This window comes from Cervus elaphus, chromosome 5 (assembly GCF_910594005.1).
Source record: "Cervus elaphus chromosome 5, mCerEla1.1, whole genome shotgun sequence".
NCBI classification, from domain to species: Eukaryota; Metazoa; Chordata; class Mammalia; order Artiodactyla; family Cervidae; genus Cervus; species Cervus elaphus.
Window position 1 is genome coordinate 30,917,955 of NC_057819.1, and position 23,658 is coordinate 30,941,612.

Here is a 23,658-nt window from a genome sequence, read left to right on the forward strand (position 1 = left end):
TCCAGGTAAAATGATCCAATGAATAAAATATTATAATGAAGCAGTATTAGGAACATGGTCACTTATGGTATCATCACATTTCTTTCCTATTATACAATCAACTGGAGTTTGTAGCATAAATGCTTATTAAAAACTCAATCATTCTCATGCATTTCTATGGAACTTTTGTTTTTTTCAGTACTTACTTTTATTTTTCAATTTATTTGGCTGCACTGGAGCTTAGTTGTGAAGGGTAGATCTTTTAGTTGTGGCATGCGAACTCTTGGTTGTAGCACATGGCATTTAATTCCCCCATCAGAGATCGAACCTGGGCCCCCTGCATTGGGAATGCCAAGTCTTAGCCACTGGACCACCAGGGAAGTACCCTCTACTGAGTTTTTAAATAAAGAACATTGTTAAGGATGTGGGAGCAACATGGATTCCTTTCTACTGATTTCCAGGGGATTCTGCAAAGTTAGGAGAAAGTCTGGGGAAAGAGGAATATAGGTCAGAGACATCCCAGGAGGGCTGGAAGGGGCTGGCTGAAGAAGCAGTCATCCTTAATGCCTAAAGTTACAGACAAAAGAACTTTGAAAAATGTTTAGAGAAATGAAATTCAGCACACAGTCATCCAGGTATCACAGAAAAGTCAATACCTGAGAAGGTCTTCTAAACAGGAGTATTTGGCAGTAATGGAACTATATACAATCTAATGACTGCCTGCAAAATCCTGGCAAGAGAAAAATTCAGCAAGTAGTGTAGACTACCAGTTGCTAACAAAAAATGCCAGAGCAAAGACAGAGGTTCTGCTGAGATGACTCACCATTCCCAAAATCCTGTAGTAATTTCATAGGTTATTATCAAATAACCCCTGCCTTAGTCTGCTCAGATTGCTGTAACAAATGACATTAACTGGTTGACTTAAGCAACAGAATTTTCTCTCACACAGTTCTGGAGGCTAGAAGTCTGAGATCAGGGTCCAGCATGGTTGAGTTCTGGTGAGGACCTTCTTCCTGCTTTCCAATGGCCACCTGCTTGCAGAGACCTCATATGGCCTTTCCTCCCTTCCTCTTTGTATAATGCCACTAATCCCACCCAGAAGGCCCCACCATCAAGATCTAATATGGCTAAATTCTTCCCAAAGTTCTCATTTCCAAAACCCACCATGTTGGAGTAATGATAAGCATCAACACATGAATTTTAGGACACAAATATTCATTCCATACACACACTTCTGTTTCTTGAACACAGTACTTGTTAGTTAAAACTAAATTACTGAATCTAACATACTAAAATGCAATTCTTTCTGGTTTATAATTCATGCAAACTATTTAAAACTTTTATTTTCCCACTGCTAGTATAAATGTTGATATCCACATTAGAGAATTTAAGGATTCCAAATAAAAATCCCTACTGTAAGTAAAAAAAAAGTTTGATTGAATTAAATAGCATTATTTAAATTCCTATTGATAGAAATTTTGTGGGGACCATTGTCAGGCAGGTATGATTATATTAAACTACTACACAGAAGCTAGATTTATGTCATATTTGAATAAATATCTGCCATTAAAAATACATGTATTACAGGAACATTTCTTAAAGATCCATAATGTCTTTATAGTAGGCTTTCAAACGGCAATTCTAAAAAGTCAATGAGCATTTATGATATGCTTAATTTAATTATCCCTGACCCAACTGGAACACACAAATAGAAAGCAAACTGTTTTAAAGTATTAATTACTTTAAAGCAAAAGTTTTAAACCCAATTTTTAAAACAATATAATTCTAAAGTATTAGTTTCACCTGTGAATAACAGAAAATTCAAACTACACGAACTCTAACAAGTCAGAAGTTTAATTATCCCTCTTGTGGAATTTTCCGTTTCAGGGCAGGCAAAGCAGCCTACAAAGTTCTTGGTTGTCCCACAAAGCCAACAAAACAGCTTCACAAGGACCTCAGACACACACAGTTCTTACACTCTATCTTCCTTTAATTCTGACTGTGGCCCTCAGGACCACAGTCAAGATGGAGCACCAGCACACACGTCCATGTCCCTGTTGGGAAAGGAGAAATTTCTCCTCTTCCCTTTAGGTTATTTGCTGGCCTAACAAGTAAATTGACATAAGGTGTATGAAGAGGACAAAGACAAATTTAATTATGTAAAAACTGAAGTCCCACAAAGATTGGAAATTCCCAGCCACTCAGAAAACAGAGGTTTATACACCATCCTAAGTTGAGGGGTTTCCCTGGTGTCTTAGTTGGTAAAGAATCTGCCTGCAGTGCAGGAGACCTGGGTTCAATCCCCAGGCCTGGAAGATCCCCTGGAGAAGGAAATGGCTAAACACTCCAGTATTCTTCTCTGGAGAATGCATGGACAGAGGAGCTTGGTGGGCTACAGTCCATGGCGTTGCAAGAGTTGGACACAATTTAATAACTAAACCACCACCAAGATGAGGAGAAGGGAGTAGGAGTCTAGGACTTCAAAGGGGAGGAAAACAATTTACAGGAAGATGAAAACAGCAGATATTTGGTAAACAGATGTTTGCCCTGCCATGCAGGTAGATCTTTCTAATATAAGAAGTTGTCTCTGGTAATAGCTCTCTTCCTGGTAGAGAGCCCTTGTCTAAATTCTTTCAGGCAGTTAAGAAGGAGGCAAAAAACTCTTCCTGAGACTCCAGGGCTCCAATTGTAGTCAGCTTGAAATAGCCACACACCCTAGTGACACATTCTTGGGTAGCCTGCCCTGAACCCCTCATTTTGAACCACAGGATGGAAAAAGGGAGACACAGGGCAAAAAGTCCCCTCCCGTGTTTCCGAGAAAATGCTCCAAAAAGCTGCCATGGGCCACTTCCTTTTAAACCTCAATGACTAGAACCCAGTCATCAGTCTACACTTAAGAAGCATGAGAGGATGAAAAATGTATTCTTTATTCTTGAAGGCCATATGCTGTGATAGAATGTTTTATTCCTATGGGAGAAAACAAGAAGTGTTGAAGAACTAGATTAGAATGACTTTTCCCACGTTCCCAAGTGAATGTTCTGTCCTTTTGATAAGCCCATCATCTCCTCACTCTGAACTGCAGTCTTCCACCTGAATAGGAACATCAGATTGCTGAGCTGGGCAAAGAAGTCGCATGAGAAAAAAAAGATAAAATTAGCCTGACATCCTGTTTTAAACCAAAACAGCTCAATTGGCAGTTTTTTCCTGAGGGGAAGTGGGATGAGAGCCAAGAATGAATTACCTTTCATCTGTGGAAAACTTGGCTTTCGCTCTGGGCACAGTTTGGTAGTTTATAACAAGCTCTGAAACCACATTCCATTATTCTATCTGCCAGATTCCTCCCATCGGTGGACATTATCCTTCTGAAGAAGAGCACTGAGGTCAGGGTGCACAGTGGAAAGACAATTTTCAAACGTGGGGACCCCAAGGGCTCAAATCTTGGGAATCTCTTACAGATACAAAGTTATGGCTTAAGGAGCAGACAACTTCAGCTAAGCAACTAATCAGTTTTGGGTTGTTTTTTTTTTTTTGATTAATGTATAGTTGATATACAGCGTTGTGTTAGTTTCAGGTGTATAGCAAAATGATTCAGTTATACACATACATTTTTTTTTCAGATTATTTTCCCTATAGGCTATCAAAAAATATTAAGCACAGTTACTTATACAGTATAGCAGATGCTTGTTGGTTATCTATTTCACATGTAGTAATATATATATATATGGGCTTCCCTGGTGGCTCAGATGGTAAAGCGTCTGTCTGCGATGCAGGAGACCCGGGTTTGATCCCTGGGTTGGGAAGATCCCCTGGAGAAGGAAATGGCAACCCACTCCAGTACTCTTGCCTGGAAGATCCCATGGACAGAGGAACCTGGTAGGCTACAGTCCATGGGGTCGCAAAGAGTCACACATGACTGAGCAACTTCAATTCACGTTCAATATATATATGTTAATCCCAAACTCCTGATTCATCCCTCTGCCTCCCCTTCCCTTTAAGTAACCGTAAGTTTGTTTTCTATGTCTGTGAGTCTACTTTTGCCTTGTATAAAAGTTCATATGTATCTTTATTAAGATTCTGCAAATAAGTCATATCATATTTGTCTTTCTCTGCCTGACTTCACTTAGTATGACAATCTCTAGGTCTAACCATGTTGCTGCAAGTGGCATTATTTCATTCTTTTTATGGCTCAGTAGATTAATTGGCAAAGTGGAAGAGTGTTACCTACTCAGAAACAAAACATAAATTTGAGATGTAGGAAAAAAAAATACTCCCATAAAACAAGAAACATGCAATAGAAATGGTACTCAAAATTCCTGAAATCAAACATATGGTTTCGCTTCCACTAACAAAACAGTTGATGTCAAGAAGGCACAAATTTGTTGTAAAAAAAAAAAAAAAGATAAAATTCACTACTTGTGTATATTTTACTTCTCCTCAGATGAAATATTTATTTTCATTTAGTCATACATAATATCCATGTCATGATTCTATTGAATTATTTCAGGAGCATTCAAAGTATTTCAGCATGAGCCCTGATGCTGAGCGTGAACTTAACCTTCTGTTTCTTCATTTTCATCTCATTATCATAGACATATTTTTATAATAATCACAAATATGCATCAATTCTTTCTTTACCTATGAAACTCAAAAGGCATAAGAATAAACTGTATTTCCCTTTTAATTGTTGCTTGACCAGGTTTTACACATTATTTTGCTATTTTCATATAAAAACAATGCTTTTCATCTTTTTATAATATCAATAGCATTATTAAGTGTATCAAAGTATATTGAGTCACTCTTGAAGTTTCATAATAATAATTTTTGACATTATTTTTATGAAAAACCCATATAAACTACTGAATCACCCTTGGCGGGGACCTGTGATTTTAATAGCCATGACTTCATGAAAATAAAATGTCAGGTTGGTAATGCTTTGGGCTTTCTCCTGAGGCAATTTAAAATGAGAACATTTATTTTTACTCTCCCCATTGGGTCCAGAATAGCACTAGGTAAACAGCTGTAATTTCTTCTCTCTTATTCTGACAGGGAGCTGACAGTGGCTACTTACCTCCCAAGCAAACCACACTTGACTAGAAGCTAATGAGGTGATTAAGGTTCACTCATCAACACCTTCCAGTCAAGTAAGCCCATCCAACATGCTCTGATGAGCCAAAAGTTGAGTGGGAAAGAAAAGCCAACCTTGGGGAACAACCTCGCAAACAATAATTTCTAACCAGCACAACCACTTTGAAATAACAAATGTAAGCAGATTTCCTTCCAGAAATGAAAAAAGAAAGATAAAACCAAACAGAATTTTTCTTTTGAAAAAAGGAAGTTAAAAATAACTTACTCAACTTTTGCTTTAATTATTTATTGTTTTTTAAATTGATGATGATCAAAAATACATACCTACTTCAAATTATTCTTATGAGATTCAGATAAAATTTAAATGTTATTTATGATAAAGTTGCTGTGCAAATGTTGAATTAATGTCATTAAAATAGAATAGGATAGTAGGAACTTTTTTGCAAGCATAAAGAACATAGTAAGCAGTTGATGTAATTTTAAATGATTTGGTGGCAAAAGGACCCAATTTGGATGCTTTCCTGAAAGGCTTCCTGTTTCTTGCTTTTGGAAGATCACCCATGTCCTTGTGATATTTGTCATAACAAGCTAGAAATATTCTCACATGGCTATCCCTTACGCATGATTGTACTGTTTCCTCTGTTTGTATTTGGGTTCCCAGGTCATATGAAAGCTTCTCAAAATCAAGAAACATTGATTCCTATATCATTTGACCACAGAGTATACACAAAATCAATTCACATTCTGTCAGTAAAAGCTGCTGCACCACAGACTTCTTTAATCATGTATCTTTATTCTAAACTCTAAACAGTGTAGCAAAAATATAACCAAGCTGCAAATGGTCTCCCTCTTATTCAGCTGGTGATGTATTATTGGTTTCTATTTGTGCAGCTTTGATTCACAGCAAAAGAGAATGTGTGTTGTTTCTAGAGCAATAAATGCTTCCCCATACAAAAAGACACTCTTTAAGTTTTAAAAATGGCTCTTCATGATGGATAGTTTTTAAGCCAACATATTATAATGCCATTTGTGTAATGAACACTCACTCCAATAATATTCCATAACTCTAGGCTATGACTATAGAACAGTCAGGGAAAATAGGACAGATGGATTCTGCTTCTTGCTAATTCTATTCCTATTTTTCCATGTGATTCTAATGGACTATTTTGATATAGATTGTGTCCAGACAGCTTTTCAGGGAATTAATGAGATTTTGGCCTCTTTGGTCCACAGTGACTTTACTTGCATTCTCATCATCACGTTCAAGGTCACTTACCACATCGTCTCATTTGGCATTTATGATTTACTATTACATATTATGCATGTATATTTAATGCAAAATGTAATAAAGATCTAGTGTATATTATTCATAGCCTAATTTGCCAACTAGATTCTGTTTAAGTAAAAATAGATTCTGGGACCCATAGCAGTTACCTTCACATAAGTGATTCTCAGCAAATATTTGTCAGTAAATCATGATGCTGACAATGTTTTACAACAAAAAGAAATATACTAATTTAATAAAACCAATAGACAAACTAATCCAGTCCATCCATTTTCTATATAAATTTAGAATCAGTGTAAACATACTTTCTGCTCATTTCAGCCTCCCTGAAAATTGTTACCAATTTTATTTTCTGCTTAATTAAAAATTAAAAGACCCATCATCTCATGACCTATAGCTCTTTTAGAAGACTACATCCAATTGTCCACTGATGGAACATTATCAAAACTCAGCTTAGAAATAGAAATTCATATTAGAGTTCCTCACAAGACTCAGAACCCACACAGAAACAATTATTTTCAGGGCTCAAGCTGAGTCATGAGAAACTTACTTAACTTGACCCTATTATATTGGGCTCCACAGAATTACTATCCCTTAAGTTATGTGTTTAAAATAGGCACTGGATTTCATCAGGAAAAAATACCAAACGGGGCCTATCAGAACTGATACCTTCATTTGTTGAAAAATTTTTGATGACTTATTTAGGTTTCCTTCACATAAAGTTCCATTATAATCCAAACCAAACAAAACCACATTATTTTAGGATAAGTTCACATTTTATTCAAAGACGTGGTTTGGTGGTAGTTTAGTCACTCAGTTGGTCTGACTCTGTGATTCCATGAACTATAGCCCACCAGGCGCCCCTGTCCATAGACTTCTCCAGGCAAGAATAATGGAGTAGGTTGCCATTTCCTTCTGCAGAGGATCTTCCTGACCCAGGGATCGAACCCAGGTCTCCTGCACTGCAGGCAGTCTCCTGCATTGTAGGCAGATTCTTTACCAACTGAGCCACCAAGGAAGCCCTCAAACACATGAGGGCTTTCAAAGGCATGAAAAAAAAAAAAAAGTCATTTTTTTCTTACTTTAAAACTTCTTGGGTAATCAAAACCCAATTTTCAGGGCACTAATCATACTTTTTTTGAGCCTTATGTAGAAAATAAAAATGCATTCCATTTTTCTTTCAGGCCATCTTGACAATCTCTTCTACTTTATTATCTCTGAGGTTCTTTTCCACTCAATGTGTTATCAGTCACTTCATATGCACTGTGAAAGAGGTATTATGCATTTTAAAAACAGAAGACATAGAATTACTCATTTCTTAATAGGAATTATGTGGTTAAGGTTTTTCTCATAAGGATTCAACATCTGAAGAAATCAGGAAGAAGAGAAGTGGTTAATACTAGACTTGGAGAAAATAGCTGTCAAGAAGGCCCCACAGGATGTTGCTCACCTCCTGGCATAAAACCCTATGTAATAGCCTCTGGTTAAGCACGCTGGGTCAGATAGTTTGCTTCTTGCTAACAGTATATGTCACAGATAGCAGGGTACCATGTATGTGGTTAAGTTAGATAGTGGCTTCTGCCTGGCTAGCAGAACCTCTCACTGGTGAGATGAGACAAGTTTGGCATGTTGAAGACACCCAATCTGCAAGGAACTGAAAGATGTCTCCAGATGAGAGCAATCAGGAGTTCAAGACCTCAGTCTCACAATCATCAGGAAACTGGATCCTATCAACATTCATAAAAGTGAGCTTGGCAGCAGGTTCTTCCTCAGTTCAGGCTGCAGGTGAGACCTTAACATTGGTTGACACGACACCTTGATCCTGGCCTCCTGAGACCCCCAGCTCCCCATCCCCAGGTTCCTAACCCACAGTAACCATGAGATAGGAATGTGTTGCTTTGAGCCAATAAGTTTATGATTTTGTTATGCTGCAATAAATGACAGAGAAACACTCACAGTTTACTTATTTTGTAATTTAATCAAGAACCCCTCTTTCCTTGTGATTATTTTGAACACATTAGGAAATGTGTTCAAGTGAATGAACTTACCTTTGTCTTTATTCTTTTCTTTTGAGTCCCTTGGACTGCAAGGAGATCAAACCAGGCAATCCTAAAGAAGTCAACAATGAATAGTCACTGGAGGAACTGATCTGAAGCTGAAGCTCCAATCCTTTGGTCACCTAATACAAAGAGCTGACTCATTGGAAAAGACCCTGATGCTGAAGAAAGGCTGAGAGCAGGAAGAAAAGGGGCAGTAGAGGATGAGTTGGTTGGATAGCATCACCAGCGCACTGGACATGAATTTGCACAAACTCTGGGAGATAGTGAAGAAGAGGGGAACCTGTCATGCTACAGTCCATGGAATCACAAAGAGTCGAACATGCCTTGGTGACTGAATAACAACAAATCAATTACACAGGTATTATAAATCATTATCTTATCCATTTCATTATGTAAGTAATAGTAAGACTATTCCTTTTAGAACCATTTGTATAAACCATCATATATTTTAAAAACCATGTTTGGGAACTTGCCTGGTGATCCAGTAGTTAAGACTTCACCTTCCAATGTAGAGGGTGCAGGTTTTCCATTCCTGATTGGGTAGCTAAGATCCCACATGCCTCATGACCAAAAACAAAAAAACAAAATATAAAACAAAAGTAATATTGTAACAAATTCGATATACTTTAAATATGGTCCACATAAAAAAAAATTGTAATAAATAAATAAAATGATGTTTGTAAATATGCTATTTTCCAGATGTCAACAGAATCTTCAATCACCTGGGTAAAAAGGAGATAATAACCATTACTCAGTAGTCAGAGACTTGAAGGAAAAGCTGTAAATGAATAGGAGACATACTGAAGACATGTTTTTTATCCTCTACCTTCACATATTTCCATAAAACAAATAAGAAAGCCTTTACAGCCAGTTTCTTTAATATGAAGATACTCTTCCATATAAATAATATTTTCTTAATGATTAATAAAATATTTGAGTCCTAATCCTATCACTGGAAATTTTCTTTTACATTGCAGCATAAATGAAGCATATGTGTTGTTAAATTCCTGGAAGGTTAGCTATTTTATTATCCAATACTATTTATTATATATAACATACTGCCAAAAATGTTTCTGTCATTTTTCCCCCAGAAGTAGCCAAGACTTCTCAAGCACTATTCAATCCAGTCAGGCCCCTGCATGTCACAGGAATCCTACTTTTTAACTAGTTCTTACTTTTTTTTTTTTTTTTACTGCTCCCCTGGTTCTCTGGTCCTTTGATAACAGACCTCAGATTGCAATACAGTTGAAATTAATGACTTAGCCAAACATGGTAGGAGCTTGAGTCTGTGTTCTTTGCTCTACTTCTCAGCCTCTGTGGGAGATGTGGTAACTTGTGTGCTCTGGAATCTTCTAATTGACAGTGAAAAGGGCTGGTAAATCACTGCACTGCCGTAAGTTATCCAGCGTGGACTCCACCTAATGACCCCAAAGCACATTCAATACATGCTCTTCATCTGAAATCTTACCATTGTTAAAGGCATATTTGTCGGTGTTTGGAATGAGCTTGCACAAATCCCCTGCACTCCATTTCAGAGTTTACTTCTCTTCCTTTGTCTTTCTGTAGATCAGGGAAACCCTAGAGGATTTTCCTAGGCGTAAATACTCTAGATATAGGACTTGCAGGGTTTTGATACAGGCACCTGCTGGTCATGTAATTGAGATTATCTACACTGAAGTAGAAACTAATTTACAAATTAAGTTTCATTTTATAGATGCATTTATATCTACATCACTAGTTTGGCAGCTAGCAACTTCTGCTAGATATTATTTCTATCCTGCTACTTTTACAAAAGGTTTGAATTTACTTGAAAGCTATAAGGCAACCAAATGATAATAAAATAGAAATGTACACATTGGATAGATTGCATATACTCACTAAATCCTCATGATGTAGGCTCAGACAGTAAAAAAGACCGTCCCTGGAGATCCACCCAGCCCCAACCACCAACTTTTCTCTATTACAGCAACTGGGTCTTTCACAGAACTTTCAAAAACTGATAATTACCTTAGTAACTTGGCTTAATTTTCTATCTTCTCCCTTCCACACAAGCTGCATATGGAAAGAGATTCTGTGTGTGTGTGAGATTCAAGATTATAACAGAATGCAATAACATGAAATATGGCAGAATGGCTGGTGTAGAGAAATAATATCAATAGAAGCTCGCTGCATATGTTGTTAAATGTGTAAGTTATCTGGAAATGGGAGACAGGAGAGAAGTCTGTCACCGAGGTGAATGTCATGCCAGCCATAGTGATGACCCCTGGCAACTGATTCTTGTGGAGGACCTTTCACTCAATCACACTTTTCAAATTCTTGTTCTTAGCATCTGGAGAAAAAGTCAAGGAAACAGGACCCGATGGGAGTGGAGGTGCTTCAGTAGACAACATTGTAGAGCCTGCAAGCACCATCACTGGAATATTAGGACCAAGAATGCCTGGTACCCACAGTCCATGGAAACGGATGAGAGACCATAACAAACCCTCATGAAGTCACATCGGTAGTCTTCAGGGTGAGGAGTGGAAGGTGAGGCATCATATGGAAGATAAGCCTTTATTTTCCCTGTACAAGGAGAGACTTTCAGACCCTTCTGTTCTCCTCCTCCCACTTCAAACCTTGATGACTAATATACTTAGGGAGGAATCAGGCCTCATGGCAGCAACTCCTCCATTGTTTATGAAGTCAAGATGCTTTCAAGGATAAAGAAAATGAACCATTTATGCTTTTTGCATCATATTGAGGTTATGTTTTCCCTTCTCTTTCAGCCCCAATGAGAGCTTGAATTAGAACTTCAAGTTACAGAGAAGGAAAAAAAATCAGTGAGCAGGGCTAAGTGTTGTACTTATCATCTGTGTATCCATATGCTGAAGCCTGGAAAATATACCTGTTAGAGGTCAGAAGAATTAGATCAACAGACATGCTAAATAAAATAACAGAAAGTCAGGACAAACAGCAGATGAAAGCAAATTATAATGCTATATCCTTTCTATGGTTGAAATGAAAATATGTTTCTAATCTTCCTATCAGCTAAAAATAATAGATTTTTGATAAATAAAAATAATTGATAAGGGAAAATGCCTTCCAATGATTCAATTTTATGTAAAATATTCATGGCACAGAATAAGAAAAAATAAACCTTACCCATGGCGTGATTTACTGACCTTCATCTGATTGTACTGGCTGGAGCGGCAGCTACAAGGCATTGGAGTGGCAGCTATGCTGCTCTGGAGCAGCCGTGAGGAGATACCCCACGTCCAAGGGCAGAGTAGCACCAGCAAGATGGTAGGAGGGGCGAATTCGCATTTAGAATCAAACCCCATTTCCGACAGAGACACTCAGAGGGCTCAAACAAACCTTGTGCACACCAGGACCCAGAGACCCCACAGAGACTGAGACAGAACTGTGTCTGAGAGTCTCCTGTGGAGGTGCGGGTCAGCAGTGGACTGCGGCAGGGGCAGGGGCTCTGGGTGCAGCAGACCTGGGCATGGCATAAGTCCTCGTGGAGGAGGTCGCCATTAACCCCACCATAGAGCTGCCACAGGACTATACACAGGACTGGAAAATAGATTCTTAAAGGACACAAATAGAATCTGTGTGCACCAGGACCCAGGATAAAGGAGCAGTGACCCCACAAGAGACTAACCCAGACTTGCCCATGAGTGTCCAGGAGTCTCCGGCGGAGGTGTGGGTCCATGGTGGCCGGCTGCAGGGCTGAGGGAACTGAGTGTAGCAGTACATGCATGGGGCCTTTTGAAGAAGGTCGCCATTTTCTTCATTACCTCCACCATAGTTTGGGCCTGGGTAAATAACAGGGAGGGAACACAGCTCCACCCATCAACAGAAAACTGGATTAAAGATTTACTGAGCATGGCCCCGCCCATCAGAACAAAACCCAGCTTCCCCCTCAGTCAGTCTCTCCCATCAGGAAGCTTCCATAAGCCTAGTATCCTTCTAAATCAGAGGGCAGACAATGAAAATCACAATCACAGAAAACTAACCAACTGATCACATGAAAATAGCCTTGTCTAACTCAATGAAACTATAAGCTATGCTGTGTAGGGCCACCCAAGACGGATGGGTCATAGTGGAGAGTTCTGACAAAATGTGGTCCACTGGAGAAGGGAATGGCAAGCCACTTCAGTATTTTTGGTTTGAGAACCACAAGAACAGTATTAAAAGGCAAAAAGATAGGACACTGACAGATGAACTCCCCAGGTCAGTAGGTGCCCAGTATGCTACTGGAGATCAGTAGAGAAATAACTTCAGAAAGAACGAAGAGATGGAGGCAAAACAACAACAAAGAAAAACAGCCAGTTGCACCTGTGACTGGTGATAGAAGAAACGCCCAGTGCTGTAAAGAGCTATATTGTATAGGAATCTGGATTGTTAGGTCCATGAATCAGGGCAAATTGGAAGTGGTCAAACAGGAGATGGCAAGAGTGAAAGTCGACCTTTTAGGAATCAACAAACTAAAATGGACTGGAATGGTTGAATTTAACTCAGATGACCATTATATCTAAGGGCAAGAATCCCTTAGAAGGAATGAAGTAGCCATCATAAACAACAAAAGAGTTCAAAATGCAGTACTTGGATGCAATCTCAAAAATGACAGAATGATCTCTTTTCGTTTCCAAGGCAAACCATTCAATATTACAGTAATCCAAGTCTATACCAAGTCCAACCTGTAATGCTGAAGAAGCTGAAGTTGAACAGTTCTATGAAGACCTACAAGGCCTTCTAAAACTACACCCAAAAAAGATGTCCTTTTCATTATAGGGGACTGGAATGCGAAAGTAGGAAGTCAAGAAGTACCTGGAGTAACTGGCAAATTTGGCCTTGGAGTACAGAATGAAGCAGGGCAAAGGCTAATAGAGTTTTGCCAAGAGAATGCACTGGTCATAGCAAACACCCTCTTCCAACAACACAAGAGAAGACTACACATGGACATCACCAGATGGTCAATATTGAAATCAAATTGATTATATTCTTTGCAGTCAAAGATGAAGAAGACCTATACAGTCAGCAAAAACAAGACTTGGAGCTGACTGTGTCTCAGATCATGAACACCCTAGGGCCAAATTCAGACTTAAATTGAACAAAGGAGGGAAAACCACTAGACCACGCAGGTATGACCTAAATCAAATTTCTTACAATTAACAGTAGAAGTGAAAAATAGATTCAAGGGATCAGACCTGATAGAGTACCTGAAGAACTATTGACAGAGGTTCATGACATTGTACAGGAGGCAGGGATCAAGACCATCCCCAAGAAGAAGAAAAGCAAAAAAGTAAAATGACTGTCTGAGGAGCCCTTACAAAAAGCTGTGAAAAGAAGAGAAGCGAAAAGCAAAGGAGAAAAGGAAAGATATACCCATTTGAATGCAGAGTTCCAAAGAATAGCAAGGAGAGATAAGAAAGTCTTCCTCAGTGATCAGTTTAAAGAAATAGAGGGGAAAAAAAAGAATGGAAAAGACTAGAGATCTCTTCAAGAAAATTAGAGATGCCAAGGGAATATTTCATGCATTGATTGGCATAATAAAGGACAGAAATGATATGGACCTAACAGAAGCAGAAAATATTAAGAAGAGCTGGCAAGAATACACAGGAGAACTATACAAAAAACATCTTCACAACCCAGATAATCACGATGGTATGGTCACTTACCTAGGGCCAGATATCCTGGAATGCAAAAACAAGTGGGCCTTAGGAAGCATCACTACAAACAAAGCTAGTGGAGGTGATGGAATTCCAGTTGAGCTATTTCAAATCCTAAAAGATGATGCTGGGAAAGTGCTGCACTCAATATGCCAGCAAATTTGGAAAACTCAGCAGTGGCCACAGGACTGGAAAAGGTCAGTTTTCATTCCAATCCCTAAGAAAGGCAATCCTAAAGAATGCTCAAACTACCACACAATTGCACTCATCTCACACGCTAGTAAAGTAATGCTCCAAATTCTCCAATCTAGGCTTCAATGGCACATGAGTCATGAACTTCCACATGTTCAAGCTGGATTTAGAAAAAGCAAAGGAATCAGAGATCAAATTGCCAACATCCACTGGATCATCGAAAAAGCAAGAGTTTCAGGAAAACATCTATTTCTGCTTTATTGACTATGCCAAAGCCATACAGTCAACTGTGTGGATCACAACAAACTTTGTAAAATTCTTAAAGAGATAGGAATACCAGACCACCTGACCTGTGCCTTAAGAAATCTGTATGCAGGTCAGGAAGCAACAGTTACAACTGCACATGGAACAAAAGACAGGTTTCAAATTGGGTAAGGAGTACATCAAGGCTGTATATTGTCACCCTGCTTATTTAACTTATATACAGAGTACATCATGCAAAACGCTGGACTGGATGAAGCACTAGCTGGAATCAATATTGCCCGGAAAGATATCAACAACCTCAGATATGCAGATGACACCACCCTTAAGGCAGAAAGCAAAGAAGAACTAAAGAGTCTCTTGATGACAGTGAAAGAGGAGAGTGGAAAAAGTTGGCTTAAAGGTCAACATTCAGAAAACTAAGATCATGGCATCTGGTCCCATCACTTCATGGCAAATAGATGGGGAAACAGTGGAAATAGTGACAGACTTTATTTTTGGGAGGCTCCAAAATCATTGCAGATGGTGATTGCAGCCTTGAAATTAAAAGACATTTGCTCCTTGAAAGAAAAGTTATGACCAACCTACAGCATATTAAAAGACAGAGGCATTACTTTGCCAACAACGGTCTGGGTACTCAAATGTGTGGCTTTTCCAGTAGTCATGTATGGATGTTAGAGTTGGACTATAAAGAAAGCTGAGCACCAAAGTATTGATGCTTTTGAACTGTGGTGTTGGAAAAGACTGATGAGAGTCCTTGGACTGCAAGGAGATCCAACAAGTCCATCCTAAAGGAGATCAGTCCTGGGTATTCGTTGGAAAGACTGATGCTGAAGCTGAAACTCCAATTCTTTAGCCACCTGATGTGAAGAAGTGACGGAAGAGACCCTGATGCTGGGAAAGATTGAAGGTGGGAGGAGAAAGGGATGACGGAGGATGAGATTGTTGGATGGCATCACTGACTCGATGGACCTGAGTTTGATTAAGCTCCAGGAGTTGGTGATGGGTAGGGAGGCCGGGCATGCTGCAGTCCACGGGGTCACAAAGATTCAGACATGACTGAGCGACTGATCTGAACTGAACTGATCTGATTGTACTAATCCTATTTCTCATCCCACTATTCAATATAAAACCAATGTAAATTGGCTATTACTGCACAAATTTGACTTACATAAAAGCAATATATGCTAACAAACAACTATACCAACTTTCCTTTATATACCTGTACCAAATAATACTTTGATGGAAGTTTTTGAATGAATGATTTCATCGTGGTGATCTTTGAGATCCCCAAAATTCAATTAAGCAAAAAGTCCACTATCATGCTGTTCTTAGACAGTCAGGGATTTAAATAATTGGATTATCACCTTTCTTTCTGATTAATAGGTCTGCAGAAATAAAGACTTTTTCTTCTGGGTTTTTCAGTCAATTCAGTTCAGTTTAGCCAGACCTGCCTGTCCATCACCAACTCCCAGAGTTTACTCAAACTCATGTCCATTGAGTTGGTGATGCCATCCAACCATCTCATCCTCTGTCGTCCCCTTCTCCTCCCGCCTTCAATCTTTCCCAGCATCAGGGTCTTTTCAAATGAGTCAGCTTTTCACAACAGGTGGTCAAAGTATTGGAGTTTCAGCTTCAGCATCAGTCCTTCCAAAGAATATTCAGGACTGATTTCCTTTAGGATTGACTAGTTGGATCTCCCTTGTCACTCAAGAGCATTTTCCAACACCACAGTTCAAAAACATCAATTCTTCGGCACTCAGCTTTCTTCATAGTCCAACTGTCACATCCATACATGACTAAAAACCATAGCTTGGCTAGACGAAACTTTGTTGGAAAAGTAATGTCTCTGCTTTTTAATAAGTTATCTAGGTTGGTCATAGCTTTTCGTCCAAGGAGCAAGCGTCTTTTAATTTCATGGCTGCAGTCTCCATCTGCAGCCCCCCACAGTGATTTTGGAGCCCCCCAAAATAAAGTCTCTCACTGATTCCATTGTTTCCCCATCTATTTGCCATGAAGTGATGGGACCAGATGCCATGATCTTAGTTTTCTGAATGTTGAGCTTTAAGCCAACTTTTTCACTCTCCTCTTTCATTTTCATCAAGAGGCTCTTTAGGTCTTCTTCACTTTCTGCCCTAAGGGAGGTGTCATCTGCATATCTGAGGTTATTGATATCTTTCCCGGCATCTTGATTCCAGCTTGTGCTTCATCCAGCCCAGCATTTCTCATGATGTACTCTGCATATAAGTTAAATAAGCAGGGTGACAATATACAGCCTTGACATACTCCTTTCCCGATTTGGAACCAGTCTGTTGTTCCATGTCCAGTTCTAACTGTTGCTTCTTGACCTAAACGTGGGTTTCTCAGGAGGTAAGTGAGGTGGTCTGGTATTCCCATCTCTTTAAGAATTTTCCACAGTTTATTGTGATCCACACAGTCAAAGGTTCGACATAGTCAATAAAGCAGAAGTAGGTGTTTTTCTGGAACTGTCATGCTTTTTCGATGATCTAACAATCAGTGAAAGTAAAAATAAATAAATAAATAAATTTGCCCCCTTTTTATAACTACAATAAAAATAGGGTTTGTAATCTATCTAGTTAAAATACCAGACTATATTAGGTCCTTCAAAATGGTAGATGTGAGAAGTTTGAGATTATTTTAAATTAGATTCAATTTATTTATTTTTTAAAACTGGGGTATAGTTGCTTTACAATATTGTGTTTGTTTCTGCTCTACAGAAAAGTGAGTCAGTTATATGTACATATATCATCTCTTTTTTGTATTTCCTTCTGATTTAGGTCACCACAGAGCACCAAATAGAGTTCCTGATGATATACAATAAGTTCTCATCAATTATCTATTTTATACATGGTAGTGCAAATACATGAATCCCAATCTCCCAACTCATTCTACCCCTTTCTTCCCTTATGTTTGCTCTCTTGTCTGTGTCTCTGCTTCTGCCTTGCAAATAGGTTCATCTGTACCATTCTTCTAGATTCCATATATAATTTAAACAAAATGAGAATATAGATTCAATTTTTTTAAAAACATAAACACTGAGCAATTAATTTAATTGAATGCCAATTAAAGTATGGGCAAAGGGTGGGCATGAATGAAGGCAGGATGAATCATTCACCCAAATATTGAATCAACTGTTTAACCACTCCAATATGAATGTTGCTACTATGACTTTGATGTAAACCCATGAACTTAGGGGTCAAAACAACTCCTCCTGGCATTTATTCACATAAGGAGGGGGAGTGTGACCCGTGATGGAGAGGGTAAGGTCTGGAGACACAGTGTCTAAGTTTGACCTATGGCTTCTCCACTAGGTAGCTGTGTTATCTTGGATAATTTAATCCATCTCTCAGCTCCTCAGTTTACTCATCTGTACAATGAGGATAATGTCAGTTCTTTAGGAAGTTGTTAAAGAAGGTCAGTACTTTTCAAGCACCTGAGGACAATGCCTAGTTCTATAGTCATAATGATTATTTCTGTTAACTTGTCTTTTCTCTCAGGTTGTATATATTGCCTATTCCCAACAAAATTGAAACTCTCATGGACACAGTGGGGGAAGGAGAGAACAGGATGAATGGAGTAAGTAGCATCAACATATATATACTACCGTGAGTTAAATAGAGAGCTGGTCAGAAGTTGCTACATAACACAGGGAACATAGCCTGACACTCTGTGATGACCTAGTGAGGTGTGGGGATGGGGAGGGGGAAGAGGGAGGCTCAAGAGACAGGTGGTACATGTACAGTTATAGACGATTTGCATTGCTGTATGGCAGAAATCAACACAACATTGTAAAGCAATTTCTCCCCAATTAAAAGTAAATTTTTAAAAAAGCAGAAACTCTTCCTTGTATAATATGAATACATTTCAAAAAGTTTGTACCACGTCAGCATAATAAAAACTCCCTGAATTGCATAAATACAATATTGTATATGTCAATAGAATTTTTAATTGTGGAGATAATAAGTGCACGTGTCCATACTCAGTCACTTCAGTTGTATCTGACTCTTTGTGACCCCATGGACTGTAGCCCCCAGGCTCCTCTGTCCATAGGATTCTCCAGGCAAGAATACTGGAGTGGATTACCATGCCTTCCTCAGGGATCTTCCTGACCCAGGGATCGAACCTGCGTTTCTTGCTTCCCCTGCAATTGCAGGCAGATTCTTTAGTGCTGAGCCACCAGGGAAGCCCAATAACAGCACAGTGTAAAAATAATTTCTAAATAATGACTGATGACATGAATAAATATATTATTACTCACCTTTCTCTAAGTTAATTTTCTAGGGAATCTCACCTCCAACACATACACACACACATTCATAGCATCTTTGAGGCCACCTAGGTAAAGGCAGAAAGGACACTTTAGGTTATAGTTGGTTTGGTTCTAACACTATCATGATTCTATTCAATATTTAATACCTTTGATCTGAATATAGTATATGCATGAGCTGCTGGTGGTGGTTTAGTCACTAAGTCGTGTCTGACTCTTGCGACCGCATGAACCATAGCCCACCAGGCTCCTCTGTCCATGGGATTCTCCAGGCAAGAATACTGGAGTGGGCTGTCATTTCCTTCTCCAATACATGAGCTACTGCACTACAATTTTAAGTCCATAAAATCATAAGTTTCATTAAAAAAATAAATAATTGGCATTTGAAAACTATAGAAGCTGTATACTGAAAGCAATTTTATCTAAATAAAGATGTGATTTGACTGCTAAATTTCTTTGGTATATTTCAATTACTTTGTCATGTCCATTGTTCACATATTCCAACTTCTATTGGGGAGGACAAGCAACAGTGCATAACTAGACCTCAAACATTTCTATTTTTCCCAACAGATTTGATATTCTGCCTTCCTTTTCTCAGGCAACTAGTTTTTATTTTAGAAAACTAAAACTAATACATTAACTTTGAAGACTGTTCCAAAGCCCAAAAGTCTTAGTCCCAGAAAAGGTAGTATTGAACAACAGCTTTGCTTTGCTTGTAAAATTATTTGAACAGTAAGTTTCTGCTTACTAAGGAAAAATAATGGAGATCTGTCAAAAGTCATTGAACAAACAGTCCAGAAAATATCTTTCCCTCAGAAATTTCCCACATTCAAATAGAAATTGAACCATAAAATTATTCACAACTCTTGGAAAATATAGCTCTTAAGTATTCTTTAAAGGAGAAATGAGAATGCTGCTACGCTGATGTAACTAAGGCTATATATAGCAATACTGAAGATGTGTTCAGTCAGTATGATACAGAAGTAGAAACAGTTTCCAGAAAACTTGGAATGGAAGTTTACAGTTTACAAAAGGGATAAACTAGGATTACTGGGATTATTTTTCCTTTTGTCAAGTGGTTTTTCACTTTGAAAGTAAATTTCCAGAGTTCTTTTTTTATTAAATAATAACTGTTTGGTGTGTAGGAGTGTTTTCAGATCGTTTGATTTCCAGACAGAAAAACCTCAAAGCTAAATGTTAGAAATCACTGACAAATAATATAGCTAAAGCATCTCTGAAATTTTCATATAAGTCAAATAAAAAATATGATTCCATTTAGCAAAAAATCAATTGACAGACATATTTTGTAGAATACAGCTATTACTTAAAGCAGCGATGAGTATAGACAAATTCCTTCCTACTCTAGTTTTTTCATAAATTTGAAACATATTCTGGAAAAATCTAGCAACACATTTTTTTCAATAGTGTCCAGCAGCACCTTAATTTTTAAGTAATGGGTGAATAAAACGTGCAAACATATAAACAGTCTAAGTACTAATGATAGAAACTGGTATTTCTCCCTAACAGTGCAAGTCTTTTTACCAAATTCCTTTCTAAACCTGAACAAAATACCATCTCAGTCCTCATAAGCATATGCTGTACCAAAAAACCAGATGCTTTGATTCTAAGAATACATTTAGAAACTGAGAAATTTCTGAATTTAAAGGATGATACAGTAGAACATATCAGTCAACAAAATGACTTATTTATTGTCATGGGAAGGGAGCAAAAAGGAAAATAAAGCATTTTTGTTAGGATATATAATCTCATCTTGTTCTATGTAGTGAATTAAAAAAAAAAAAAAACAAAACATAGAATAGTAGGAACTCAGTCACCAACCGGTCTTTGAACTCTTCATCAGGAGGAAAAGACAAAAGGTATGATGAAGAGAAAGTTCCAATTATCTAAGTCTCATACCTAGGTTCTTATTATTATAACAGAAAATACCAGAGGAAAGAGTTCAGAATATAAGAGCTAGGAGGTTGCAAATCTTTGATTACAAATGAGAAATTTATTTTTCATTTTCTTAGACTTTCAAATATTCATTTTGTGCAGTTGGTCATTTGCACTCCCAAATTGGGGGGTGGGGCATGGTTTCTTATAATTCTCAAGTAAATGTTGCAGTCCCTATAATCCTATAAAATGTGAGAATTTCCATCTCAGTTCTTTGAAGATACGTTGAAACAATCCTTCCTTTTATCCCTCACTTCCATGCTTAAAGGGGAAGCGTCTTTCCCCTATAATGAATTTTCTTGCATCCTGATCCTCCCTATGGCTTCTGTCTTTCCTGGCCTTTGAATGGTGTGTGATTTATCTGGGGATGGGAAGTGGGTGTGTGTCGGGAGGGGGAGTGGGGGGCAATGGTCTTTGTTAAAGGCGGTTTTCTCCCCGGTGCTCGACTGCCCTCTAGTGGCTCAGAAGCAAATATTTGGAGGCTTCCACCATCTGGAAACAAAAAAGGCACCATTTTAGGAATATTAGTGCTTAGTTATCACCGCAATTTTGTCTCACCCAGATAAGACATAATCTCTGTATTTAGCCAGATTTTTTATGCTTTCTGCCCTAAACATTTAAAAGTACTTGGATTCTTTTACGACGCGAGTGATTCTTGACTACTTTCCGTTTCTCTTCCTTTCTTTCCTCCCTCCCCCCACCTTCTTTCTGTCCCTTTCTTCTTTCCTTCAACAGATGATTTAGTGAAGGGATTTGTGTACTGTGGATAGTTAAAATCCATAATGAGTTACAAAACTTCCTGGAGTCATTTCAAAATCTCCCCCACAAAAAATTTCAATTGGTGTATTAATCCTAATCATTGGTGTTGACTTAAAAAAAAATGGACAACATGAGAATTGCCAGTTGAATTTTATTTGGGACAAAATGAGAATTGCAGCCTGGGAGACAGCATCTCACACAGCTCTGAGAAACTGCTCCAAAGAGGCAGAGTGTAAAGATAGTATATATGTGATCTTGGCAAAGGGGGCATACAGGCAATCAAGCACATATTTTTCCGGAAGCTTCTGCTAGTTACCAGAAATAGTTGTCACCATGAAGGATTTTACTGCTTTTCTAGATATGAGGAGATACAAGAATTGGGCTCATAAAATTGACTCCTGAAATATCTAACTATCTGAAGACTTGTCCTGACGGTTTTTACCCTACCGGGAAGAAAGAGTGCTTCATTTCTGCTCTCCATCCTGAGCTCCTTTCAGGAGGTATTGAAGGTCAGCAGCTGCAGTAGCACATGATTTAATTCTTGTAAAGGTAGATGTGTGCATGCTTGCTAAGCTGCTTCAAACGTGTCCACCTCTGTGCAGCCCTATGGACTGTAGCCCTCCAGGCTCCTCTCACCATGGGATTCTCCAGCAAGAATACTGGAGTGGGTAACCATTTCCTTCTCCAGGGGATCTTCACAACCCAGGGATCAAATCCAGGTCTCTTACATCTCCTGCATTGGCAAGTGACTTCTTTACCACTAGCACCACCTGGGAAGCCTGTAGAGGTAGATGGGAAGTGCCAATTTGTAGTTGACTATTTCTGCTTTATTGACTATGCCAAAGCCTTTGACTGTGTGGATCACAATAAACTGTGGAAAATTCTGAAAGAGATGGGAATACCAGACCACCTGACTTGCCTCTTGAGAAACCTGTATGCAGGTCAGGAAACAACAGTTATTACTGGACATGGAATAACAGACTGGTTCCAAATAGGAAAAGTGTACGTCAAGGCTGTATATTGTCACCCTGCTTATTTAACTTATATGCAGAGTACATCATGAGAAACGCTGGACTGCATGAAGCACAGGCTGGAATCAAGATTGCCGGGAGAAATATCAATAACCTCAGATATGCAGATGACACCACCCTTATGGCAGAAAGTGAAGAAGAACTAAAAAGCCTCTTGATGAAAGTGAAAGAGAAAAGTGAAAAAGTTGGCTTAAAGCTCAATATTCAGAAAACTAAGACCATGGCATCCAGTCCCATCACTTCCTGGCAAATGGACGGGGAAACAGTGGAAACAGTGAGACTTTATTTTTCAGGGCTCCAAAATCACTGCAGATGGTGATTGCAGCCATGAAATTAAAAGGTGCTTACTCCTTGGAAGGAAAGTTATGACCAACCTAGACAGCATATTAAAAAGCAGAGACATTACTTTGCCAACAAAGGTCCATCTAGTCAAGGCTATGGTTTTTCCAGTGGTCATGGATGTGAGAGTTGGATTATAAAGAAAGCTGAACGCTGAAGCATTGATGCTTTTGAACTGTGATGTTGGAGAAGATTCTTGAGAGTCCCTTGAACTGCAAGGAGATCCAACCAATCCATCCTAAAGGAGATCAGTCCTGGGTGTTCATTGGAAGGACTGATGTTGAAGCTGAAACTCCAATACTTTGGCCACCTGATGCAAAGAGCTGACTCATTTGAAAAGACCCTGATGCTGGGAAAGATTGAGGGCAAGAGGAGAAGAGGACAATAGAGGATGAGATGGTTGGATGGCATCACCGACTCGATGGACATGAGTTTGGGTAAACTCTGAGAGTTGGTGATGGACAGGGAGGCCTGGCATGCTGCGGTTCATGGGGTCGCAGAGTCAGACACAACTGAGCGACTGAACTGAACTGAACTTAGATTGGATGAAGTCCTAGGATTCAGTACCCTGAGAAAATTTTAAAGACCATGAACTAATCCTCTATAAGAAATTCATTTGTATATGCTGATTATTTCCAAAGAGGTCATTGGAGGACCAAAGGGCAGGAACACAACCAGTTTAAGCCTTTTCTGGGTATGAATATTAAAATATTAAAATATTAAAAACTGTAACTTGTATAGTATACAATTGTATCTTGTATAGGATACAGTC

General features: G+C 38.7%; 1 long non-coding RNA gene across 1 annotated transcript; it reads right to left on the minus strand.

The window, feature by feature from the left end:
* Positions 1 to 12,184: 12,184 nt before the first annotated feature.
* Positions 12,185 to 19,696, minus strand: LOC122693305. The gene is made up of 3 exons (XR_006340857.1): positions 19,666 to 19,696; positions 18,796 to 18,872; positions 12,185 to 12,206 (listed from the first exon to the last, which is right to left on the minus strand). It is a non-coding gene; the product is annotated as an uncharacterized LOC122693305 (long non-coding RNA).
* Positions 19,697 to 23,658: the final 3,962 nt, after the last annotated feature.